We start from the raw sequence: 9,709 nt of genomic DNA on the forward strand, positions 1-9,709 counted from the left end.
ATATTGATTTTTTTTTTTTCAGCCTGTCGCCCAGGCTGGAGTGCAGTGGCGTGATATCGGCTCACTGCAACCTCTGCCTCCCAAGTTCAAGTGATTCTCCTGCCTTAGCCTCCCAAGTAGTTGGGACTACAGGCGCCTGGCACCATACCCAGCTAACTTTTGTATTTTTAGTAGAAACGAGGTTTCACCATATTGGCCAGGCTGGTCTTGAACTCCTGACCTTGTGATCCACCCTCCTCGGCCTCCCAAAGTGCTGGAATTACAGGCATGAGCTTCCATGTCTGGTCGAAACATATTAATATTGTCTCTATGTAGCCATGAGCCCGAAGAGTTTTCAGGGCAGTTTGATCGAGCTTGTCAGCATTGTTTATTGATAACAATGAGATGGAAGAGTAGCACCTGGTCTTGATGTGATACCTTCCCCCCGCAACCTCCTTCTCCTCCCCAGGGTTCTGTTGGTTATACGGCAGACCTGCAAAATACAAACCACCTCCGCAAAGACATCATTTTAGTCTCCCTGGTTCTGAAATGTTCTGTGCACACATTAGTGGCCCCGGATCCAGGAGACATCTGGCCTGGCCCTATGGAGAGGACAATGGGAGCCTGCACCTGGCTTCTCCAGGCCCCTTTTGGAGTCGTCTGCTTGGTGTATAGCTTGACTTTCATGCTCTTGCTATAGTGGGTCCTTTCCTTGTAACAAAGCGTAGACTTGTAAGCTTTATCATTTCGGGTCCTGTGAGTCTTCTTTAGCAATCGAACCCTGTTTTTAAGTGCCACTATTAGTGCAGCTATATAGTCTATTTTTATAATTGTTGCAAGGGCACTAGACAAAAAAAGGTTATATTGTCTGCTGTACATGCTTCTGTCCAGGAAGCTATTAAGTAAGCCTTTTTAATCTTACTGCTAAGTGAGTCTCTATCCTTCATATTTTGGCTTTATAAATTTCAATGCCATTTTATTCAGGGTTTTTTTGATCTCAGATTGTACCAATTTAAGTGTTTTAGTCTTTCGTTTCTCTTAATTTGGATCTGTTTTGTATATAACGTTTTTCCTATTCTCTAAGATTGATCTTTTTTTGCCACTGTTCAATTCTTTTAAATAACATATAATTGATTTTTAAAAATGCAATCTAGAAATGTTTATTTTTAAATACGGGAGTAGGTTCCATTTATATTTATCATTATAACTACTACATTTAGTTTATTATGTTTCATCTTTTGAATAGTATTTTTAATGCTTCTTTGCCATTTCTTTTGTTTTATACTTTTTTTCTCTTATGAGTATTTTCGTTGCTTTTATCTTCTTCATTACTACAGAGAACATATATATTCCTTTTAGGACTAGTAAGAATGATTTTTTTTTTCTTTTTGAGACAGAGTCTCCCTGTCGCCCAGGCTGGAGTGCAGTGGTGCGATCTCGGCTCACTGCAAACTCCGCCTTCCAGGTTCATGCCATTCTCCTGCCTCAGCCTCCCGAGTAGCTGGGACTACAGGTGCCCACCACCATGCCCGGCTAATTTTTTTGTATTTTTAGTAGAGACGGGGTTTCACCATGTTAGCCGGGATGGTCTCGATCTCCCGACCTCATGATCCACTCGCCTCGGCCTCCCAAAGTGCTGGGATTACAGGCGTGAGCCACCGCGCCCAGCCATAAGTGTGATTTTAAGTGTTCTATGAGTCTGGGGAAGAACACGTACGAGACGTTTTGAGAGCAAGAAAGTTATCAAAGACTACTAGGTCATGGCAAAATGACTCAAGAGCCAACTTACACAAGTTCCCACTAACCACACTTGGGATAATTTGAGCATCAATAGAGATAATTGCAGTGGGAGCCAGGCGCAGTGGCTCACACCTGTAATCCCAGCACTTTGAGAGGCCAAGGAGGACGGATCACCTGAGGTCAGGAGTTTGAGACCAGCCGGGCCAACATGGTGAAACCCCGTCTCTACTAAAAATACAAAATTTAGCTGGGCTTGGTGGCGCCATGCCTGTAGTCCCAGCTACTACAGAGGCTGAGGCGGGAGGATCGCTTGAACCCAGGAGGTGGAGGTTGCAGTTAGCCAAGATTGCACCATTGCACTCCAGCCTGGGCAACAGAGTGAGACTCTGGCTCAAAAAAAATAAATAAATAAACAAAAAAAGAGATAATTGCAGTCGATTGAATCACATCAAGTAAGTGTGAGTCTGTGAGTTCATAATATTACCAGAAAAGAAACACTTATTGTTTACCTTTTGTAAAACAACATATTGTTTCCTTTAGATAAGTTTATGTCACTAACTCTATTTGGAAAACTGCTGAATAAAATATTCAAGCAGAAAAACAATAATTTTTATTGTGACATATTTGTACATATTTATGGGGTAGATGTGATCTTTTGTTACAGGCATAGAATATGTAATAATCAACTCAGGGTATTTGGGGTATCCATCACCTGAAGTATTTATCATTCTGTGTGTTGGGAACATTTCAAGTCCCCTCTTGTAGCTATTTTGAAATATACAATATACTGTTTAACTATAGTCAGCCTACTCTGCTATCAAACAGTAGAACTTATTCCTCCTATCTAATTGTATGTTTGTGCCCAATAACCAACCTCTCTTCATCCCCCGACAACTACCCCTCCCATCCTCTAGTGTCTACCATTCTACTCTCAACCTCCATGAGATTCACGTTCTTAGTTCCCACATATGAGTGAGAACATGCAACATTTGTCTTTCTGTGCCTGGCTTATTTCACTTAACATAATAACCTCCAGTTCCACAAGAACAACAATAATTTTTAAAGAGCATTCTGTGGCCTATATTTCTTAAATTGTCAGAATTTAAAAAATGAAATGGTAACCTTTTAGTTCCTTCTCATTTGGCTGTGTTGAGCTCACTTTTTACTTTCCTCATTCTTTGTTAATAAAATCTTAGATTTAGACACAGATTATTTTTAGACTTTTAAATTTGCCTTTGAAGTTTGCACGTTTCTCTCCTTTTTTTTTTTTTTTCTTGAGACAAGGTCTCATTCTATTGCCCAGACTGCCATCTCAGCCTCCAGAGTAGCTAGGACTATAGGCGTGCACCACTACGCCCAGCTAATTTCGCCCAGCTAATTTTTGTATTTTTTGTAGAGACGTGGTCTTGCCATGTTGCCCAGGCTGGTCTCGAACTGCTGGGCTCAAGTGATTCTGCAGCCCACAGCCCTTCGAGTAGCTGGGATTACAGGAGCACGCCACCACACCCGGCTTAGTTTTCTTGATTTCTTGTTATTGTGGTGTATGTTTTTACTAGATTTTTTCACGAAGTGGGCATTGATTTTATATATATATACGTGTGTGTATATATATACGTGTATATATATATACGTGTGTATATATACGTGTATATATATACGTGTGTATATATACGTGTGTATATATACGTGTGTATATATACGTGTGTATATATACGTGTGTATATATACGTGTGTATATATACACGTGTATATATATACACGTGTATATATATACATATATATACGTGTGTGTATATATATGTGTGTATATATATATGTGTGTGTGTGTGTGTGTATATATATATATATATATATTTTTTTTTTTTTTTTTTTTTTTTTTTTTGAGGCAGAGTCTGGCTCTATCGCCCAGGCTGGAGTGCAGTGGCGCGATCTCGGCTCACTGCAAGCTCCGCCTTCTGGGTTCACGCCATTCTCCTGCCTCAGCCTCCCGAGTAGCCGGGACTACAGGTGCCCGCCACCACACCCGGCTAATTTTGTTTTTGTATTTTTAGTAGAGACGGGGTTTCACCGTGTTAGCCAGAATGGTCTCGATCTCCTCACCTCGTGATGCGCCCACTTCGACCTCCCAAAGTGCTGGGATTACAGGCGTGAGACACCGCCCCTGGCCGATTATATGTTTTTAAATTCTAGCATCATAGCAATTCACAGGAAGGCTCAGAAGATTAGACTGCCTGGGCTCAATCCTGACTCTTAGCTAAGTTATCTCCTTCCCTGGGTTTTGGTTTTCTCATCTATAAAATGAGGATAATTCCTGTCTTATAGAGTTGTTCAAGGAGTGAATGGCTCAATATACATATAAAGCACTTAGAGGCCGGGCGCGGTGGCTCACGCCTGTAATTCTAGCACTTTGGGAGGCCGAGGCGGGCGGATCACGAGGTCAGGAGATCGAGACCATCCTGGCTAACACGGTGAAACCCCGTCTCTACTAAAAATACAAAAAATAAAAAAATAAATAAATTAGCAGGGCGCGGTGGCGGGCGCCTGTAGTCCCAGCTACTCAGGAGCCTGAGGCAGGAGAATGGCGTGAACCTGGGAGGCGGAGCTTGCAGTGAGCCAAGATCGCGCCACTGCAGTCCGGCCTGGGCGAAAGAGCGAGACTCCGTCTCAAAAATAATAAATAAATAAATAAATAAAGCACTTAGAACAGTGCCTGTCACATGGTGTGTGTTTAAATGCTTTTTAGCTATCCTGAAATTGTGAAAGACAATTTGGCAGAGTGTATGAATCTTCAGTTACAATCTATTTCTCCAGAAAGTCCAGCTGTTGCTCCATTTTCTTCTGAAAGCTAATGTTGCAGAGAATTCTGAAACCAAAGAGGCTTTGTTTCCTTAGAGCAGGGTGGTTAAGAGTCTGGGGTTGGACTGCCTTGGTATGAGTCCTGGCTCTCCCATTTACTGGATGTGTGACCTTGGACAAGTTGATCTCTCCTGTAATGTGGGGCAACTCATAGACCCTCCCTTTCGTGGACCTTTTGCATTTGTTGGCCAAACCATCCTTCCTCCCTTTGAGTTGTTTGGGTTTTTTTCACTCCAACCTTTTGATTCAGGTGGGACTTGCATTCATAGCAGCTTCACCCCCTTACCAATATCTCACTGAATTCTGTTGGCCACTGTGCTGGATCTAAGTGTTGAGCATGTACCCTGAAGACAACAGGAGTCCTTCTATGGGCAAACCAGGAGGGAGACTCTTTCTTCCTTCTGGGGTTCCTGAGCTAGGATTACATGAACCTGGAGCTGCCTGGGCCTCACCTGGAAGCCTGTCTGCAGTAGGAGAGGCTCAGGCTACCACAAGAACCAACCGGAGCTGAGCAGCTGGAGAGTGCAGAGGCACCCCGACAACATGGGTTGAGTTCCTGCATCCAGCCAACTTCCAGGCTGGCGCCGCCACTTTATTGGGATGCTGTGTGGTTTAAATAAGAGAATTCGTGTAAAGCGCCAAGTATGTGTCAGACACAAGGCAAGTCCTCAAGAAAAGATGATCTGTCTCCTCCTGTCATAATGACTGTAGGAGTTTTTTTCCTTGTAGTTAAAAATTGTTGGGCCTGGAGCAGTGGCTCATGCTTGTAATCCCAGCACTTTGGGAGGCCAAGGTGGGAGGATCACTTGAGGCCAGGAGTACGAACCCAGACTGGCCAATATGGTGAAACCCTGTCTCTTACTAAAAGTATAAAAATGAGCCAGCCGTGGTGGCACGTGCCTGTAGTCCCAGCTACTTGGGAGGCTGAGGCAGGAGAATTGCTTGAACCCGGGAGGCGGAGGTTGCAGGGAGCCGAGGTGGCGCCAATGCACTCCAGCCTGGGCCACAGAGCAAGACTCTGCTCAAAAATAAAAAAAGAAAAAATAAAATTGTTGCCAAATGTGTGTACGTGTAGGTAGCTGATTCTCCTGAAATGTGGTAAATTCCTTCAGTCTGCAGATACTGATCTTTCTTAAGCTTAGGAAAATTGTTTCCAAAGCTCTTTCATGATTGCATCTCTTGGCCAGGAACGGTAACTATCTGTGTGTTGGTGCCGCATTCTCTGTTCTCCGTATCTGTCATCTCTCTCATCATTTTCTCTCTCCTCCACCTCCAAATGTGGGAATTCCTCAGGGCTTGGCCTTGGTGAAAGTATTAATTATGAGAGCAGTTGACTCCTTGTTCCACCCCAACCTTCCATCCAAGGGCCGTCCAAGGGACAGAGGAGGAATCTTAAGCCACCTCCTGCCTCGAGCCCAGCTCCTTCCCACAGGCCACCAGGGGGAATGAGTTTCTGCCTCGTCTGGGTCCCCCATTGTCTTTCTAGCAGTGGTGCTGGCAGGTGTGGGTGATATAGGACTTGGTGACACAGACTTTCTGCAAAGCCAGTGGGAAATGCAGCAGCTCTGCAGGATCCCAGAGACCCCTGATGTGCAGCCCAGCAGCTCCAAAGGCCGCACCTGAGAGCCTGTTGGAAACGCAGACTCTCGTGCCTTATCCTGGACCCCTGAATCAGAACGAGCATTTCCACAACATCCGTGGGTGATTCGTGTGCACATTAAAGTTTGCGAAGCTCTGCTCCAGGGTGCAGGCTCAGTTTAACCTTTTTCATAAACCATTTTTTGTCTACCTACGAAGTTTTTTTTTTTGAGACGGAGTCTCGCTCTGTCACCCAGACTGGAGTGCAGTGGTGCGATCTCAGCTCACTGCAACCTCCGCCTCCCAGGTTCAAGCGATTGTTCTGCCTCAGCCTCCTAAGTAGCTGGGATTACAGGCCCCCGCCACCATGCCCGGCTAGTTTTTGTATTTTTAGTAGAGACAGGGTTTTACCATGTTGGCCAGGCTGGTCTTGAACTCCTTACCTCAGGTGATCTGCCTGCCTTGGCCTCCCAAAGAGCTGGGATTACATGCGTGAGCCACTGCACCCAGCCTCTCAAAGTCATTCTTCACAGTGAAAACCCCCAACTCCTCACCAGACCAGATCACATAATACTGTCTTTACTATTAATACCTATTTTATTTTCATGTGATATTTTCCCTCCATATAATGTTTTTATTTTTATTTTTTTTGAAACAGTCTCGCTCTGTTGCCGAGGCTGGAGTGCAGTGGCGCGATCTTGGCTCACTGCAAGCTCTGCCTCCCAGGTTCACCCAATTCTCCTGCCTCAGCCTCCCGAGTAGCTGGGACTACAGGTGCCCACCACCACGCCTGGCTAAATTTTTTTGTGTTTTTAGTAGAGACGGGGTTTCACTGTGTTAGCCAGGATGGTCTCGCTCTCCTGACCTCGTGATACCCCCACCTTGGCCTCCCAAAGTGCTGGGATTACAGGCGTGAGCCACCGCGCCTGGCCAAAACTCAGAAATTCTTAAGAACAATATAATGTTATCACCAAAAAGTGAGAGCTCTGTTGCCAGGGCACTTTGACATTTACTTCATTTTCATGTGATATTTTCCCTTACTCTAATGTTATTACCATGAAGCGGGGGCTTCGTTGCCAGGGCACCTAGTAGTCATGTATGCACAATTCAGACTTCACTGAAACCTTAATTCTACTTGGTCTCTGTTACTGGGTCCTTTGGCTTGCCTCTCCCTTGCGAGAATGCCAAGACATGACATAGTTGTGTTAGCAGCTTCTGTTTTGTTGTTCTATCTTTAAGAGTCACTGATTCGAATACTTTCCTCCAAGTTTAAAAAGTTAACTCATTTTGTTTGTACCCACAAACCTTGATATATTTTCTTTCTCCCATATTGGATCAATATTGCCCCCCCCAACAATAACAAAATATTACCGGCTAACATTGGTTACTGTACATCATTGACATGGTTAATTTCACTTCATCCTCACCAGAACTCCACGAGGTAGATGGGAATATTCCTTTTGCAGATGAGGAAACTCAGGCTGGAATAGTAAGTGGGAGTTGGCTCCTTCTCTTTAGGAGACTTTACCATTCTCATGGGAAAATATTGCTTGTACCATGATGGGTGTATGGAGAATCATTATATTATTTTACTTTTGTGTTTGTTTGACTATTTCCATAAGGAAAAAGTACATAAAACCAAAATAAAGAAGCACTATCTGTAATAGTGGGCGACTGTCCAATGTGTCTCTCCTGTTCTGACCTATCTTCTGAGCTTCATCCAGATTTATAGATCTAGGACTTTTTCGACCTCCTCACTCTTATACACCTCACAAGCATTGGAGGCCTAATGCACCTTGTATTAGTCCGTTTTCACAGTGCTGATGAAGACCTACCTGAGACTGGGCAATTTACAAAAGAAAGAGGTTTAATTGGACTTACAGTTCCACGTGGCTGGGGAAGCCTCACAATCGTGGCAGAAGGCAAGGAAGACCAAGTCACGTCTTACATGGATGGCAGCAGGCAGAGAGAGAGAGCTTGTGCAGAAAAACTCCCCCTTATGATAACCATCAGCTCTCGTGAGACTTACTATCACAAGAACAGCATGGGAAAGATATTTCCCATGGGAAACACCTGTCCCCATGATTCAATTACCTCCCACCAGATCCTTGCCTCAACGCATGGGAATTCAAGATGAGATTTGGGTGGGGACACAGCCAAACCATATCACACCTAAACCCATACTCTTGCTATTTTCTCCCCAAATTGCTCTTCTCCCCATCTTTCCCATTTTAATTAACAGCATCATCACATGCCCTGGGCTCAAGTTGGAAATCTAGGAGTTGTTTTGGGTCTCTCATCTCTAGCACCTCCAATATCCACTCTATCACCACGTTCTGCCAGTCTTAACCTCCAGAACATGTCCTAACTCCATTCACTTCTTTTTGCGGTGTCAGCCCAAGACATCATCACTCTTCACATTGCCCTGACCCCCTCATTGAGCTTCCCAATTCTATCCTTACCTCCCTTCAGGGACCAGATGACCTTTTAAAATATAAATTGCAGCTGGGCTTAGTGGCTCACACCTGTAATCTCAGCACTTAGAGAGGCAGGAGGTGGGGGTGGATCGATTGAGCCCAGGAGTTCGAGACCAGGCTGGGCAACATGGTAAAACCCATCTCTACAGAAAAATTTAAAAATTATCCAGGCATGGTGGTATAAACCTGTAGTACCAGCTACTCAGGATGGTGAGGTGGTAAGATCACCTGAGCCCAAGGAGGTCGAGGCTATAGTGAGGCAGGATCGTACCACTGCACTCCAGCCTGGGTGACAGAGTGAGACCCTGTCTAAAATAATAATAATAAGCTGGGCATGGTGGCTCACGCCTGTAATCCCAGCACTTTGGGAGGCCGAGGCGGGTGGATCACCTGAAATCAGGAGTTCGAGACCAGCCTGGCCAACATGGCGAAACCCCGTCTCTACTAAAAATACAAAAAATTAGCTGGGCGTGGTGGTGGGCACCTGTAATCCCAGTTACCTGGGAGGTTGAGGCAGAGAGAATCGCTTGAACCCGGGAGGCGGAGGTTGCAGTGGAGCGCCATTGTACTCCAGTCAGGGCAACAGAGCAAAGACTCCGTCTCAAAAAAATAAATAAAATAAATAATAAATAAAATTAAAGTATAAATTGCATCAGTCACCTATTAGTTAGAACCTTTCAATGCCTTCCCACTTGCCTTAGAATAAAATACACATTCCTCATGGCCCCTTATGTGACCCTGGGTGTTCTGGCCTTAGTTCCTCTCCCATCTCATCTTCCATCACATTCTCTGCATTCCTTACGTCAACCAGATGCCCTGGTTCTCTTTCAGTCTCTTGGCTGCCCCAAGATTTTTTGAGACAGGGTCTTGCTCTGTCACCCAGGCTGGAGTGCCGAGGTGCCATCTCAGCTTACTGCAGCCTTGATCTCCTGGGCTCAAGGGATTTTCCCCACCTCAACCTCCTGAGTAGCTGGGACTACAAGCACGCCACCACGCCCAGCTAATTTTTTGTATTTTTAGTAGAGATGGGGGTTTCACCATGTTGGCCAGGCTGGTCTCGAACTCCTGACCTCGTGATC

The sequence above is a fragment of the Pan troglodytes genome, chromosome X, assembly GCF_028858775.2.
Source record: "Pan troglodytes isolate AG18354 chromosome X, NHGRI_mPanTro3-v2.0_pri, whole genome shotgun sequence".
Classification (NCBI taxonomy): domain Eukaryota; kingdom Metazoa; phylum Chordata; class Mammalia; order Primates; family Hominidae; genus Pan; species Pan troglodytes.